An 18,771-nucleotide genomic window follows, 5' to 3' on the forward strand; every position below is an offset into this window, starting at 1 on the left:
CGTAGGATATAGGTTTTGAGATGTCTCATCACGATGCGCCACCTGTCACGTAAAAAGTCTACAGAGAAAGTGAGGTTTGGTTTAGTCTTTGCGTGACAGGTGGCGCATCGTGATGAGACATTTCAAAACGACGTCCCAAGATCGCATAAGACTACCATCCTCCGTTCGGAGGATTCAGTGCTATCCTGTACTGACGAGGGAAAATGATCCCCAAACCGGTCTACAGTTGCACTTGAATGTTTCGACTTCTCTGGAACCTTCTACGGTAGTTCATGACTAACTCGCACTATTGGAGCGACAATTCCTTCGCAATTCGCTTATTATTATTATTATCAAACAATAAAGCATATGTATGACATGGAAAAGTTTCAGTAGAGGTTGATGTAATGAGGTACCATTTAATGCGGCGTATGATACAAGAGCTCAGAGAAGAAACCTCAGTGAGAAAACCCTGCCTCCTCGAGAGTATTGTAGGGCGATGTTGGGGAAGTAGCGAACATCCTATGAACTTGTTTAATAAAGGTTTTAAGGTCTTTTGAATTCAATATAATATCTCATAATTACCTTATTCCATCACGATTTTTGCACCCAACAACACAGCACGACTTTACTCTTGCAGACATTTCGCTTCGCCTATTGAATAATTTATTAGTAAATTATGTCAATTCGTAGATTGATAGATAATCAAAAATACATTTAAGTCTGTCGGTTGATAGATATCTTGATTAGTCGTTTGAATATTCGGCGGAGATCACGGTCATTCGCGAGTGATAACGATCGAAAGCTCAAAATGCAGTGACACCTAACGATCAAATTCAGAATAATTTTTTGTGATTAGTGTACCATAACAATAGGTGGCGCCACTTGTCAGAGTGATCCATCTATATTTTAAGTTAATCTATGGGTTGCGTCTGGCTCCCGCGCATAGATATACTAACCTAACAAGTAAGTTATATTATACACTACCGCGAGAACTAATGCGCATGTGCAGTAGAAGCCATAGGAGGGAAGCGGCTTGGAGTAGGACGTCAAGGAAAGTAGGGGCGACGATTTTTCTGACAGGTTAGGTTAGGTTGCGATGAAAATTCCGGACTTGTTTGGCATGGTAGATCTAATCTTTGTTTATATGTTTTTAGAAATTATTTAGAATTGAAAAACTCGTGCTAGCTCAGTGAAAAAATCGTGGTATACCAAAATCGTACCCATGAGGTGGTGAAGTTTTGAAGGGTGGTATGATACCAAAATTTAGGTCTCCAGAGAGTGAAGAGTACCAAACAGTTTTTTTGATGATAGAATGCGCTATCTATACTCAGGTGATTTTGGATCTACGGATTTACTTGGCAACAAATTAGAAAGGTAAGAATTTTGTATTTTACATTTTAGTAAAAAAAATTTTCTTTCATTCAATAAAATTACATCTTGTAGGGTTTAATGCTTTATTGTCCATCTAAGAAACATTTGAATGCGTAATCTGATCTGCTACGAAAAGTATGAATGAAGGACACAAGAGATCATGTGAAAAATATATCAGGAGAACCAGGTAAAAGCAGTTCAGTTCAGTTGATTAAATTTTGAGTTGCATTTTTGAGAATTATTATTCATTCATGAGTTGTCAACACTGATTTATAATCTTGTGTTAAATTTTCAAATATTTATCAGAGAGTAGGTGACAAACAAGATGATGAATACCCGGTGAATATAAACTACAAGTACAAATCTGTTCTCTGCACATTTGGTTTGCACTGCTCACTATATCTATTTGGTATTTCAGCATTCGACATTTAGTCTGGCATGTAGCCTTTCGTTATTTCATCCACCGATAATATAATGCTCCATTTGTATTTATTGATTGAATTAAGAGTAAATCCTGCTTTGACAAAAAGTAATTCTCATCTAATTCATTCTTATTCCTCATTAAATATGTTATGACTTTTACTTGTTTCTTTTCAATGGACATGGTTAAAGGAGGACCTAACAATTTTATTTATATTAACATTTTCATAACTAGCTGACCCGGCAAACGTTGTTTTGCCATATAAATAATTTCCTAGTAATTCTAGTAAAAAAATAGAAATTAAAAATTTTGTCTAAAAATTAAAAAAAAATTTAGCGGTGGACTACCCCTAACATTTAGGGGGATGAAAAATAGATGTTGGCCGATTCTCATAGATAGCTGACCCGGCAAACGTTGTTTTGCCATATAAATAATTTCCTAATGATTAAATTACTAAAATGGCTATTCAAAAATAAGGGTTGATCGTAGAAGGGTGAAAATTGAGGATTGTATGTATTTTTGTATGTTGTATCATAAAAAAATAGAAATTAAAAATTTTGTCTAAAAAATACAAAAACCAATTTAGGGGTGGACTACCCCTAACATTTAGGGGGATGAAAAATAGATGTTGGCCGATTCTCATAGATACCGGATAAGCACAAAAAATTTCATCAAAATCGGTCAAGCCGTTTCGGAGGAGTATGGTAACGAAAACTATGACACGAGAATTTTATATATTAGATTTCAGATTGGTGTCTCCACATGGAAAGTCACTACCTTATCTGCTAATGGTGGTGGCAATGAAATGGTATCATAGACAATATTACCATTACCAGTAGACAATTTTCAATGTGCACAAGTAGGCAATGTACTAATCTACCAATTGATGATGATGAGAGGATTCATAAAAATGGTTAGATCAGGGCTTGTGATCAGATAATAATGAAGGAAATGTTAAAATAGAGTGTTCCCTCATTGTGCAACAGTGTTCAAGGAAACTGAGATTATTGGCCACTGAATAAAATGAGCCTTGAATATTTTTGACGTATATAGTTATCTTTTTCAGAAACTGCCCTACATTCATGATACATTCGAACTTTCAAATAGATTTTTATAATCAGCTTTGTCAAAATAATCTTGTGATTCACCAAAATATCCTGGCTTTTTATGTGGCAATCCATTTCGTTGGATTCAAATATGATTTGATGGTTTAACCTCCCCCCGGTCCACTAGACTGAATATTTTCTTCGATATACCCCCGACAGTAGCTTTTAATTACTATTCACCAGTTGTAAAAATGTTAAAAATAACAAACGACGTCCTCTGTATGTCAGCTTTGGCCAATCTCCTAGAGTATTTTATGACGGCTTGTATTTATATTCCAGACACAAGTAGGATGATTGTTCGTAATCTACCAGTTTTTGTAATTTAATTTAGTTAGGTTAGGTTAGGTCTTCAATACTTTAACTTCGATATAGATTAAGTGAATTGTTGTATTTCTCATGTAAAAAAGATTTTTGTAATCTGTTTGAGAAATAAACAAATAAAAAAAAATAATTTTATTAGTTAGGGAATTGATTATTCGAGGATTATTGAATGAGGTATCTTTGAAACGTCTTATCATGTTTTCACTCACTTAACATATGTAAATCACATCTTTAGATGGATGAACCAAAGGTCCTCTATTCTTCAAATTTATTAAAGTTGAAGTAGCACTATTAACTGTAGAATGTTGAATACAGATATCACATGTAACAACCCTCTTTTTAATCAATTTCCCAACTATAAAACCACCAATATACTTCACCACATCATCAACAAAAGCTGAAATACCCCACATAGTTTTTATATAATAATGGTCAAAATTGATATTGGTAAGTTCCATTATATCCCCAATTGATTCTGGAGAACTTCTGAAATTAAAATTGCTTGGCATTAGAATTATTGTTAAAACCCCCAGGTCTCCAACGAATCTTGAGATATTTTGAAACTCGGTAGTTACTCCAAACCTTTTGTTGACAATATGGTGAATAATTCAGATATGTTCATCGAATCAACAATGAATCCCAAAAATCCTGTTTTCCTTGAACACTGCAACAATCTATTACCTTCGCTATCTGTTACTCATTTGATGTACTGCATAATTTCATTGGCTTTCTCAGCCATCTCTTTTAAAGATACATTGTAGTTGGGGAGCCGAAGAGGGAAATTCGGGATTTACTCGAGCGTGTCAGATTAATATAAGAGGACATACTTTGGACCCTGTAGAGTACCTCTGAGGTGTATGTGTTTACGGGAAACATTAAAACACTTGTGGAAACGCAGGAATATGTTTATTCATCGGGAGATCTGTTCTAATTACAAGAATGTTTCGACCGTTGTCGATAACTGCTAACCAGTCTCTGTAACCACTCTCCTCTTTTCCCTTTTTTTTTTTTTTTTTTTGGTGTAGCAGGGGGAAAATCTGCAAACAGACGAACACACCCTCTGCTGAGGGGGAACAGTGTGGGGATTCTCACTCTCTGAGTTGACTCTTATGGTTTCTGGACTCTCACACGATCATAGTCGTGTTGATAGTTGTATGCTGCCTATAGCTTTTATAGGTTAAGCTCTTCTTTGGTTACATTTAAATCCTTAACTGATCTCTCGGTCTTCGGTGGTAGGTTCTTGACCTTCTAGCTTCTTCTGTTGGATCGTAGTCGACTAATCTTCGTAGTTCCTCATTTGGATGTTGTTTGGCTTTGTCGAATATCCTTTCCGCCTTTCTCTTCATAAATTCTGTAACTGGTTCCCATTCTAAGTCCTTGTAGATTTGTTTGTTCCTAACAAACCAGGGTACGTCCATCGCCATTCTAAGGAGTTTATTCTCAGTGGCCTGTATTCTCTTGATGTGGGTCTTGGCTGCGAAGCCCCATGCCGCCGATCCATATGTGAGTTGTGGTCGCGCAATAGTTTTAATCATCGTCAACTTGATGTTCTTATTCATATGACTTCTTCTGCCTATGAGTGGATAAAGTTTACTCATTGCGGCTTTTGTTTTATCAACAGCACATTTGATGTGGTTTTTCCATGTAAGTCCTCTGTCAAGCGTCACTCCTAGGTATGTTGCTTCATTTTTCCATTCAACCTCTTGTCCATCAACTTCAAGGTTTTCTTCCATCCTCAATCTTCTCTTTTGCAGTAATATTGCTTGAGTCTTTCTTCCATTGATTTGGATTTTCCATTTGATGCACCATTTGAGTAATTCATCTATGGCTTCCTGCAGTCTCCGGTGTATGATCTCTGGGCGTCGATGTCTGAACGCTATTCCTGTGTCATCTGCGTACAAGGTGAGCATATTCCTAGCATTCTTCGGGATATCATAAACGTATATTACGTAAAGCAGAGGTCCAAGTACCGATCCTTGAGGCACTCCCGCTTCCAATTGTCTGGTTTGAGAGGTTGCTCCATCTATCTTCACATAAAAGTTTCTATTCCTCAGATAATTCCTTATAATCTTGCATAGCTTGGTCGAATATCCTGCTCTTTTCATCTTGTAGATTAGGCCTTCGTGCCATACTCTATCAAAAGCTCTCTCGATATCCATCAGAACTAATCCTGTGGCCTGTTTGGTCTGCATTCCTTCGGTGACGTATTCTATGAGCCGTAGTAATTGGAGTTCAGTCGAGTGTTCTCGTCGAAATCCAAATTGTTCGGGTGGGATTATCTTCAACATTTCTGTTTCCTCATTCAGCCTTTTGGCGATAACCCTCTCGACGACTTTTCCTAGTGCTGATAGTAGGCTGATTGGTCTATAATTTTGAGGAAATTTCCGTTCCTTTCCAGGCTTGTTGAAAACTATCATTTCTGCAGTTTTCCATCTCTTTGGGTAGTATTCGGTCCTCATCACTCCGTTTGTTATATTCGTCAAGGCTGCTATTCCTTTTCTAGGCAATTTCTTCAACATATAATTCGTTATCCTATCTTCTCCCGGTGCTTTCCGGTTTTTCAGTTTCATTATGATCTCTTTGATTTCTGTTGGTGAAGCCGGTTTTGGAATGATTTCGGTTTCCGGTGGTTCCATCATCAGTTCTTCGTTTGCCTCCACTTCTTCTTCTAGATCTTCATTGTCATCATCATTTCTGTAATTTATTCTGGCTTCTCTCTCAATTGTGTCGGCAAGTGCTTCGGCTTTTTCAAGTCTCGTATATACCATTCCGTTTGCTCCATGCAGTGGAGGTATAACTGTCTGTTCTCGTCGTAAGCGTTTTTGCATTTTCCAAGCCGAGTGATCTATTGTATTCAGTTCCCTTAATCTCTGGTGCCATCTGTTATTACGCAGTTCTGTTAAAGCATTTTTCAATATCTGACTATGCTTATTCAGTTTCTTCTTGTCTTCTTCTCTTTTTGTTGTTCTGTAGATTTTCCTGAGTCTTCTGTTCTTTTTTATAAGTTCCTTTATATCCCTTGGCGTATCTCCATGTGAATGTTTCGGAATTGGTTTCCTTATTCTCTTGGTGCTTTCTTCATAGGCTTCTTTTATATGATTTTCCAATTTTTCAACTGCTTCATCTAATTCATCCTGGGTGTTTATTTGGGGAATTTCCCTGATTTTCTCCTGAAGTAAATTCTTATATTTCTCCCAGTCTGTGCGTTCCTTGGTTTGTGTCTCTTCTTCGTTTCTTGGGCCATGTCCCACTATGAATTCTATGGGATTGTGATCTGAAGTTCCGTCTTCTATTGTATCAATGCTGATTTCTTCAGTGATGTCTTTCATTACGACAATGTCCAGTACATCGGGTAGTCCATTTACTCTTGGTATGTAGGTCGGTATATCAGGTCCTATCACAACTGCATTAAGTTTTTCAGCATAAATCTTCAGTCTTCTCCCGTTTGTATTTTCCACCCTACTGTTCCATTCCTGCGATTTGCAGTTAAGATCACCAATTATGATTTTCGGGTGTCTTCCTTCTAGTAGCATTTTTAGATCCTCTTCCAGCATGTCCTTATCCGGTGATTTATAAGTTGAAATAATCTTCACTTGCCCTCGATTAGTATTCACAATAATCGATATTGCTTCTACTTCTTGTCCATTGAATATTTGGTCGAAATGGTGATCCATATTCCTTCTAGCCAGTATAGCAACGCCACCTGTGCTGTTAGGTCTATCATTTCTGTAAATATCGTAATTGGGAAATGCTATCCGAACGTTGGGGTTAAGTCTCGTTTCTTGAAGAGCTATGACATCCGGTCTCTTCTCTTCAATCAGTTCTTCGAATTCTGATCTGCGGGCTCTCAATCCTTCGACGTTCCAAGAGACGATTATGAGATTGTTCTTTATCGTCGTGTCAGCCATTAAATATTCTTAATAATTTGCTGCATCTTCTTCTCAATCTCTTTCTCCAGATTCTGCATCATCGTGCTGAGGAGGTTTTTCGTGAACTTATCCAGTTCCTCAGTGATTCCAGAAATTCCTTTTCTGGTTTCGGCTTTTTTGACGGTTTTTGCCTTTTCCGTCTTTTTCTCTGGTTTCTTCGTCTCTTTGACTGCTTCGGTTGCAGTTTCCTGGGGTTTCTTCACTTCCGAAGAGTTTGGGGATGGCCTCGGTGTATTTTGTGTTGGCCTCGAGCTGGTCTGGTTCGATCTTGGCGATCTCTTGGTCTTTTTAGTGACCAATTTCCATTCGCTACATCCCTTGTAGCTGGCTGGATGTCCTTGCTCTCCACAGAGAACACAAGAGGCATTTCGCTCCTCGTTCTCCCTGGTGAGCGTACACTCCTTGGAGCCGTGATTACCGGAGCATTTCACGCACCTCCATGGAAAAGTGCACTTACTTTGGGCATGTCCATATCGCTGACAGCGGTAACATTGTCCAGGCCCGGTCGTCCTTCTCTTAGGTTCAACAACACAGTTCATGTTGTAGAGCCTTCTCACCTCGAAGATACCCTTATTCTGGGTTTTAACCAGCAATAAGGGCATCGGCCTCTTAGTTATATTTGAGGTCATTCTTATGACCTCAGCATCGACGATCCCTTGATCCTTGAGGTCGTCAAGGATCGTCGGGATATCTGCATCCAGCGGTAGATATCTCACTACCGCATAGATTTTCTTTTCTTCCTCCCGTTGAAGAGTGTAAAACTCCCTATTTATTTTATGAAGGAAGTCCGTCATTCTTCTGTGGTCTTCCGCGGTTTGTGGAACGACCCTAATTCCGTCCTTCACAGTAGTCGCTCTGCTGTAATTTATTCCGTTTCGCATTAACGCGTTGGAAATTGACGTCCATTCGGACGTACCCCTCAGGGTAACTGGGGGGATTTTTTCTTTTCTCTCCACTGGAGTGGTTTTCTCTTGGGCTGGGGTTTCCAAGACTCTTTTCTTGTTTGCCTCTTCATTTGACGAGGAGCTATCCTTTCTCACTCTTTTGGCGGGTGGGGAAATTTTGGTTTGAGGGGTTTTGACCACCTCCATCTTCTGTTTTTGAACCGGTAAGTTCACTTCTTGGACATTTTTCAAAATAATGTTCTTCTTGAGTGCTTTGGAGTAAGGACTTTCCTTATTTCCCTCCTGCAACTCGAGCCTCTCCCTGAGATTTTTAATCTCAGCAACTAAGCTAGATACGCATCTATCTAACTCATTCACCCTCGCTTTCAAACTTGCGTTCTCCTCTCTCAAAATATCGTGTTCGGACACGACATTAGCGATTTCTGGCGCGTCTTCTTCCATTACGGACTCGCAGTCCGAATGGTCAGACATTTTAGAATCTAATTAATAATTACTTCGCTACTCGAAGAAATTGGAAATAAAATTTTTCAAGACAAAAGAAAAATGTATCTCATGCATATAAACAAAACGGCTCATCAAAAATTCTCTACGCTATGAGAAAAATCAGAAAGAAAGATACGAAAAATAAGCTCACCTGATGTTTTCTGCAGTACCAACGAGAAAATTCTCTGGACACTTAGGATGAACACCAACTTTGAAAATTTTAACGAATTAAAATTCCGATAACAAATATAGAACCTACACAACTTCACAGACGGAATCAAATATTCCGTAGCTTGGTTAGTGGGCACTTTCACCTCCGCTTTCACTTTTACGGCACTGTGACTTTCTCGTCCGCTTTCTCTTTTATAGCACTAGGAGCACTGTAGCACGTCTTCTCCTGTCAAGCGATTGACTCGGGCCTCTTTTACCTATATTTGAGGTATTTATATACCTGCCCAATGGGCTCCGTGGACTTGCGCCTCCCAAATCTTTCTAGTCCCTTGTACCTGAAGTGACTCATATGACATGACAACGAAGATTTCATTGCAATTCGGGAATTTCCTTGACGGTGGAGAAAGTTGAGGGTCAAGTCCAAGAATGCCATTGTTACAATGTGCAGGTATCTTCTGGGGATGACAAACTTGGTTCGACACGTACACTGTGTCGAATCGCTTTTATCACCACATACCCCCTTACCAGTAATAACGTTACGATGAAAAATGAAACAATTTATATTTGTACATTATTACTATGGAAAATTGTGACAAAGAGAGAAAAAAAAAATTAGTATTAGATATGCTTGAAAAAAAAAATGTATATATAAATGGTGAATGTAATTGGCTTAATCTAATCCGACTTGTAATCTATCCGGGAAACGTACTCTTCTACCTGAACGTGTAGTGCAATGTTCGCGATTACTATTTCCTTCAGTATGTTCGGGTTTGAAAGTTTGATCGGGTACAACTACGTATTGAGAATTAAACTCGCTTTCGGGTTCGCAGTCTTTCGTCAAAAGAAAGGCTGGTTTTAGTCGGTCTAATGAGACGGTCACTTTTTTGTCGCCTATTTTGATTACGAAATATTTATCATGGCGATGTACTACCTCGTATGGTCCGTCATACGGAGATTGCAAGGGCGCGCGAACTGCATCTCGCCGAACAAAAACGTGCTTAGCAGTAGACAGGTCTTTGAAAATGAAGGTTGGTTTAGAACCATGCCGAATAACGGCGTTTGGCTTGACATCGTTGAGCCGTACCTTCAATTTTTCTACGAAATCCGAATTTGTTTTCTGATTCAAAGGGGCAAAAAATTCGGCAGGTAGTCGAAGACTTGAACCGTAAATCATTTCGGCAGAAGTTGCATTCAAATCTTCTTTGATGCACGATCGAATTCCTAAAAGAACTATTGGTAATGTTTTCAACCAATTGTCCGTGGCGTGGCACTTTATTGCTGCCTTAAGTTGGCGGTGAAACCGTTCGACCATACCGTTAGCTTGAGGGTGGTAAGCTGTTGTACGTATGTGTTTTGTACCGAGTAGCTTGCATAGTTCCCTAAATAAATTGGATTCGAACTGTCGACCTTGATCCGATGTTATTCGGAGCGGGACACCGAAACGCGAAATCCAAGTAGACAAAAAGGCTGAGGCCACAGTGGAGGCTTCCATATCTGCGATTGGCGCTACCTCCGGCCACCTTGAAAAACGGTCAATACATGTAAGGCAATATCGGTAGCCTTGTGAATATGGCATTGTGATAATGTCGATGTGGACATGTTCGAATCTACCAGCTGAACTGTCAAACTGTTTGATTGGCGTGGAAACGTGGCGAGTTATTTTATTTCGTTGACACGGGACACAACAGCGCGTCCACTCGCGGCAGTCTTTATTCATCGATGGCCACACGAAACGCGAACTTATTAATTTGTTTGTGGCTTTTATACCAGGGTGCGAAAGGTTGTGCAAAGAGTCGAAAATGTTTCGGCGAAACTGTTTTGGCACAAATGGTCTAACGCTTTCGTTGGTTAAATCGCAGTAAATTTGGACGTTGAAATCGGGAAAATAGACTTTCTTTATGTTGAGGGAGTTTTCATTTCCGGATTCGAGGATTTTGAGTAATTCCTCGTCGATTTCTTGCGCGACTGCGAGAGTACGATGGTCAACTACCTCGGAAATTTCTTCGATTCGCGATAATGCGTCGGCTACACTGTTGTCCTGGCCTTTGATATACCGTATATCAGTAGTGAATTGGCCAATATAGTCGAGTTGTCGAAATTGTCGAGGGGAACATTTATCCAAATTTTGATTGAATGCGTATGTGAGTGGTTTGTGATCGGTGAATATCACGAAGTTTCGACCTTCCACGGCGTATCTGAAACGTTTTACAGCGTAGTACATTGCTAATAGCTCTCTGTCGTATGCGCTATATTTACTTTGAGCTGTAGGTAGAGATTTTGTATAAAACGCTAAAGGTTGCCACGAATTATTAGTCAATTGTTGTAGAGCTGCTCCTATCGCGTAATCGGAGGCATCTACCACAATGCTGATTGGTGCGCCAGGGATAGGGTGCGCTAACATAGTTGCGTCAACTAGAGCTTGCTTTACCAAGTTCAAAGCGTTAAGTGCGCTTTCATTCCAGGATATCACCGCGTTTCTTTTGATTTTACCTTTCAATAGGTCGGTTAAAGGTTGCAAGATTTCAGCTGCGTTGGAAATGAACCGTCGATAAAAGTTTACCATGCCTAAGAATCTGCGAAGTTGTTTGATATTTTCTGGTTTGGGAAATTTTACGATAGCATCTACACGTTCCGCCAAAGGTTTTATGCCTTGTGAGTTAACAGTATATCCGAGAAAAGTTATTTCGTTTACTCCGAAAACACATTTCGCCGGATTGATTACAACGCCGTACTCATTTAAACGTTTGAACAAAATGTTCAGGTGTTCGTAATGCTGCGTCTCGTTATCCGAAGCAATTAAAAAATCGTCAATGTACGCATAAACAAAATCTAAACCACGAATTATTTCGTCGACAAATCTTTGACAGGTTTGTGCAGCATTACGTAATCCAAACATTGTGTTAACGGCCTCGAAAAGACCGAACGGGGTAATGATCGCGGTTTTTTCGATATCTTCTTCCGCGACAGGAATTTGATGGTAGGCTCTCACTAGGTCGATCTTAGAGAATACTGTCTTACCATACAATTTCTGGGAGAAATCCTCGATATGAGGTGGTGTGTACCTGTCGGGTATCGTCCTAGCGTTTAAGGCGCGATAGTCTCCACATGGACGGAGAGTGCCGTCTTTCTTGGGAACGCTGTGAAGTGGAGATGACCAGGGACTCTTCGATGGGCGGATGACTCCTTGTTCTATCATAACTTCAAATTCCGTCTGGATCTGCTTAAGACGGTCAGGGGCAAGTCGTCGTGCTTTACAATGGATTGGTGGACCAGGTGTCGTTTTTATATGGTGTTTGGTTCCATGCTTAATTGCTTCCTTCCTGAATACCGGTGGCCGAGTAAGTTCAGGGTATTCTTCTAGAAGTCGATGATACACTGATTCGCCATTTACCACTTTCACGGAAGAAACGTCTGTTTTTACTGGTTTACCGTTCGTTGAAAAGTTTGTTATCGAATCGATCAACCGTCGGTTTCTCGCGTCCACTAATAATCCATAATACGACAAGAAGTCTATACCGATAATAGGTGTGTTAACGTCCGCCACTACAAATTTCCACCCAAAACTTCGTCGAAGGGACAGGTCCAATTTCAACGCGATAGTGCCGTATGCACTGCTGCGTGTGCCGTTCGCTGCAGAAAGTTCATACGTGTGTTTTTGCATCGGTCCCTTTAGGCGATTTCGCGGGTAAACACACAAGTCCGCACCCGTATCGACAAGAAAAGATACTCTTGTCTGTCTGTCGGTAACGAAAATGCGGCGAGCTTTCGAGTCGTCATCGTGAGCCGCGTTTACGGACGACTTTTGTCGTTTCCCGACGACCAGTTACACGGAGGGTTACACTTTTTGGCCTTATTTCCAAACCTAGAGTGGTAAAAACAGAGACCATCCTGCTTTTGGTATCGACCACGGCTTGAACTTCGTCCGCGTCTTCGTGAAGGTGAGCGTCGCCTGTTTAGCGACAAAGTTTCAATTCGCGAACGCAACTGTCTTAATTCTTCCCGCAATTCACCAAGTTCACTGCATCCGCGATCGCTGGACATTGCGGCGATTCGTCGCGGTTCTTCGCGTATTTCGCGTATACGGTCAGCCATCTCGATGATAGCTGCAATGCTTGTCTCGGTAGACGCGGCCAAAACTCGCTGAATGTCCGTAGGTAGACGACTTTTCCACAGCGTCAGAATGAAATCGTCCGGGATTGTCGCGGTCGCAAGCTTTTTCAAGTCTCGGAAAAACTGCGAGGGCGTTCGGTCGCCGATTTCCTCACTCTCGATCAACTTTTTCACTCGCGAACTGTCTGATTCGGTTAGTCTCTTCATCAGTTCTTGTTTTAAGTACGCGTATCGATTCGTCACAGGTGGATGCAGGATAACGTCCTCGATTTGTTCGATGTATTGTTCGCCGACGTTCGCGATAGTTATGCTAAACTTCGTGTCGTCGTTGGTTACGCGAGCTGAAGTGAATTGAGCTTCTAAAAGCTTGAACCATAGCGCGATTTTATTAGGCCAGAATTGGGAAATTTTGAGGTCTCGCACTGCACTGATGGAATCTTCGGTCGCTTCCACGTTGGTGATTTCGTCGGTAGGATCAGAAGCCATTTTTAACACACACTTCCGTATCGAAATTTCGTAAACGCAAACCTCTTTTTTTACACGCAGATCACGTCGGGGTCACCAGTTTGAGGTGTATGTGTTTACGGGAAACATTAAAACACTTGTGGAAACGAAGGAATATGTTTATTCATCGGGAGATCTGTTCTAATTACAAGAATGTTTCGACCGTTGTCGATAACTGCTAACCAGTCTCTGTAACCACTCTCCTCTTTTACCTATATTTGAGGTATTTATATACCTGCCCCGAGGGGTGAACCGGTCATGAAAATGTTGTACACCACAATTCAGACAATTCACGCAATTCCTATAATAGCATATAAAACAATTCAGACAATTCAACAATTCACACAATTCAAGAAAATTCATGGCAATTCAAGGCAATTCACGGACAATTCAATACAATTCATGGCAATTCAATACAATTCATGACAATTCAATACAATTCATGACAATTCAATACAATTCATGACAATTCAATACAATTCATAGTTATGTATTGTTTTTGAATATATATTTTGGGAATTTTCTTCACATCACACTATGAGAGGTCTGAAACCACTCAATAATATATGTTATAGATATAGCCAGATAGTAGTTAAGGCTAACTGAGGCTAGCTTACAGAAATTGCTTCTATCCATGGATATCCTATACTTCATTGTTTGATGTACTATTAACCTCCCCTCATCAACATAGTTATATAGTTATATAGGCTGATTCAAACAACTTTGAAATTCAACTGAATAAAATGTTGTGAAAACGACCTAATATAGGATAAGAGCATTCCCTTCCATAACGACAATTTTGGATTTTTCCAAATTGAGGTATAAAATTGTATGATCCGAAAAAATACATTCAGGTAAATTTTTTAAAATTCCCTCAGCAAATGGCTCTAGAGTTATTCTGTGCATAAAATCTTTTTGGTCAAAATGGGCAACCCTAATATTGAATACAACAGAGCGTACCCGTTCGTAACGACAATTTTTGTAGGTTTTTCCTAATTGAGTTATAAAATTTTATGAAGCGAAGAAATACTTCTAGGTGGAATCTTTTGAATCAGTACCTTCTATCAAACGCAAATTGATCGAGTAGTTGAAAAAAATGGTTACTGTGCAAGCTATTAATTTTAAATCATACATCAACATGTCGAGTTATTTTATGGAATTTTATGAAAGTATGTGAAGTACTACAAAATAATAACACAACTTACCAGGTTTCAGAAACATGGTGCGTTGAAATCAAGATTGTGTTCTCATGAAAGTTGTTCGTTCAATTTATATGGAATAACAAAGAGCTTACAGAATAACCATCAAGAGATTCGACATACGTGCTGAAATATCTATGTCTACTTTTTGAGTGCTGAAAACAATTATTAATATTATTAATTCATCTTCACTGATTAATCAACTAAAAATATATCCCTCTCCGAATTGCCCAATTCGGTGATCCTTAGTGTGTACCTACATATCTAGGAATTCATTCAACGCGAACCTTAATTATTACATTACTAAAGCTCTATTGATTACAAACATTAGACAAATGTTTCTAATAATTTTTATTTTAGACTTGGAGAGACATCTCCAAGCGAGTCTCCAAGTCTTAGATGAACCTCCGAATTATCTTTGTCAGGTTGAGAGGGAAGAAGCTGTGAATATATAATTGACATTATTGCAATCGATATACCGATATAGACCGACATTTCGAATTAACATCCTCTCAGAAATTATAAAAGTGTTAAAAATGAGGTTGAAATAACCAAAATTATATTATATGCAGTGAAGAAAGAACGCCCTTTCTTAACAATGATTTTAATGGGTTTTTCCCAACAGAGTAATAAAACGGTTTCAACCAAAGGAATCGTTTCAGGTACCTGCTATTGAACGCAAAGAGATCGGGACCAATATTCACCAATATTGTTGGTGAATAGTCCCTGTGTTTTGATGACTGTTCATGATGTAAAATGTTATATCGAACCAATTTACTCTATTCTCAAGAATGCACATGTCTCGAGAAAATTTGAAATTTTTAACTTTGAATCCCTCCAGCTTTGATGATTTTCATTGGTATAAATCAAGGTATGAATAATATCAGATTGCACCATATCTCATTCTTTTTCCAAGAGATACTCAAATCCTAAAACGAGCATTAATATCTTTTTTAGAACTGTAAGAATTGTATACTGAACAATACTGTTATCCTTAGAGCGCGGCGTTGACAGATTGTAACTGTGGATGAAAGAAACCTGGCTTCACACCCGTAGGAAATTATTGTGTATCAATAAGAAATTCTTACCTGCTCAATCTTATATCACTTTAATTCAAATCACAGAATACAGAAATTAAACTCGGAGTTTGCACAATTGCGCCGGCATGCGACTATATACATGTCTACATGAATATGACTATATACATATCCATATACATGTGCAAACCTCCCTTTGTGCGTCCTAATAGTTGGACAGGTTGGACACCTGTGAATTGCAAGACAGCGAATCGCCCAACAATTGGAAAATGCATTGCAATTCATAACAATTCCAGACAATTCATGAGAATTTTCGAACAATTCACGGAAATTAATAGTTCAGAACAATTCTTTATAATTTACGACGATGGGCAAGTTTCCTAAAACTTCAAAATCGAATTCAAATTAGATTCGCTTCAAAATTCAGATATACACCCTTCGAAACTTAATAAACATTCGATTGTGTAAAAGCGTGTAACGTAGAATGCCCTTACTACAGTCTAGTAATTTTGTCAATTCGACACCAGTGAAACCGATCAAGAAAATATAGAATTCCATATCCACCGAAATATCCACATATTACCAAAAAATATTCTGAATTCTATATAAGGTATGTTCTATAGAACATATCCATGTTCTATAAGAGAGCTCTTCTGACATCACAATGTCCGACCGAATGCAATGTGTTAAAATTCTAAAAAAATAAATTTCCATATATGTATTTGAGTTATAAAAATTCTTAGATTTTGAAATTTGGAAAAATAGCCCATTCTCCACAATTCACGACAATTCTCAACAATTCCTGACAATTCACACAATTCTTGGCAATTCACAACAATTCTTGACAATTCACCACAATTCCTGGCAATTCATGACAATTCTTGGCAATTCAATTCAATTCATGACAATTCCTGCAATTTGTACACCACAATTCACGACCGGTTCACCCCTCGACCTGCCCAATGGGCTCCGTGGACTTGCGCCTCCCAAATCTTTCTAGTCCCTTGTACCTGAAGTGACTCATATGACATGACAACGAAGATTTCATTGCAATTCGGGAATTTCCTTGACGGTGGAGAAAGTTGAGGGTCAAGTCCAAGAATGCCATTGTTACAATGTGCAGGTATCTTCTGGGGATGACAAACTTGGTTCGACACGTACACTGTGTCGAATCGCTTTTATCACCACACCTCTACCAAAAATTACACCTGTATATAGGGGGAATTGTATATGACAGCCTGTCAGAATAGTAAAAAAAAAAACGATCATTGTACATACTCGAGCGTGTCAGATTAAGATATACATATGTGGTTAATTAAATGTTGAAAAGTATATATTCCATAAATTGACAATTTGAGGAAGTCGAAAACGTGTGGGAGGGCGCCAAAGTTCCAAAAAAAAAAAACGTCACGTGTACATTCTCGATCGCGGTGGCGTCTTTCTTATTTTGAAGCTATTGATTCAAGAATAACGAAAAAAATATAATCTGACAGTTTTAGCAAGCCGAAACAATAAAAATTGTCCGTAAAGGTCACAAAAATCAGTTTTGAATTATCTCTTCCCCCAGGCTTCAAATCTTTTTCGCATTCATTATACCCAGCAAACACAATTGCATAACATCAACGTATCATACATATTGCAACGTTCCGTGTTACATAGCAAAGTTTCGTACACGATCTATCCGTTAACTGTCCAACGAGGGCTTTATGTCCGCCTTTCGCTATGTATACTGTAACGAAACTGCAATATTACATGTTCGGTACACATAGGTACTTTGTACCTTACATATGCTATGTGCAAAAGATGATTGCTCTGGTACAGAACATCTGCTACCAATTTGAAATATAACATCATTAAATACAAGGACATCCAAAATTCAATGGATCGCCATATTTGATGAAATACGTACGTATTTATTTTGGGCAAAAACTGTACCAAAACGATAATTTATTGTTGCACCTGATTGATTGTCAGTATTTATACGTGAGACTTCTTTAGTAACCTATGTCTACGATCCGTGGTTGTCTTCCGCTCTGACCTAAAATTCCTTCTCATTCCGGGCTCGAACCTGCTTACTTTTCGACGTCTTGTGTTCCTGAGTGGTCCCTCCAACATATGGAAACATGTGACAAATTCATATAAGTGCCCCATATTAAATGCATGGAATAAAAATTGATTCTTATACCAATGCGGAAACCAAATAGGTCTCAAAACTCAAACTTAAATCGCATTCTTTATGTTTCAAAGAATAACTCGAGTATTTGCTTTTCATTTGTCACACAAAATCATCAGATATACACAATATTGTGTCTCTGACGAATGGAATCAGGTTTACTATCCTTGTAAATATTATAAATTATAATATATATCATAAATTTGTCATAATGATGCATTAATGTGAATATTCAGCATAATCACACAACCCTTCTCTTTCCTCCGAACGTCAATAATTGAGGTTATGAAAGTCGAGTTGTCAAAGTTCATTTATAATTCGCCTATTTTGGCGGATTCTATCCGCTAGTAGTAGGAAATTGAATAAAACAGTTTCGATATCAGCTACTTTCAGTACTGATGTTTGTACTTTTTTACGATTCAATAAATCATACTGTAAGTTTCATTATCGGGATGACTGCTGAAAAATTAATATAAGTATATGTTATGTATATACTCTCATATCGGAATAATATGGATTTAATGCTATGATTGCTACATAAAATTAACAGAACATTTGAATGAAAATTGTGCATTTATAAATAAATATACCATATACATAACATTCTCATTCAAAATGATACGTATCACAGATAATACTAAATTGATATACCATATACTTTGCATGAAAAACAACAAATTAATATATATGTTACATAAATATTATATTATGTTTGATATGTATCATGTGAAATGAGAACGTTATGTGTATGGAATATTTATTTATAAATCCACAGTTATGTTTCAAATGTTCTGTTCATGTTGGTTTGCTGGGTAAAAGTTTTAGAGCATAACATTTTCTACAAATTTTGTCCCAAGCAATTTTTTCAACTTTCAAACGTTTTTGAGATATATGGCGATTAATGCGAGGTGTTTAGCGATACATGCGGAAGCGAAAATTCACTCTTTGGAAAATAGTACATTCTAAGGTTCAGTCCGAGACAACACTAAAATTGTCGTGACCAATTTTGAAATTGTCATCATAGAAATAGCTTGTCATTTTGACAATTGGATGAATGTA

The 18,771-nt window shown here is 38.4% G+C and overlaps 1 protein-coding gene across 3 annotated transcripts in view; it reads left to right on the forward strand.

The window, feature by feature from the left end:
• Nucleotides 1-18,771, forward strand: part of LOC123307700 — a 322,483-nt gene that overhangs the window by 48,962 nt on the left and 254,750 nt on the right. The window lies entirely within an intron of this gene.

The sequence above is a fragment of the Coccinella septempunctata genome, chromosome 2, assembly GCF_907165205.1.
Source record: "Coccinella septempunctata chromosome 2, icCocSept1.1, whole genome shotgun sequence".
Lineage (NCBI taxonomy): Eukaryota > Metazoa > Arthropoda > Insecta > Coleoptera > Coccinellidae > Coccinella > Coccinella septempunctata.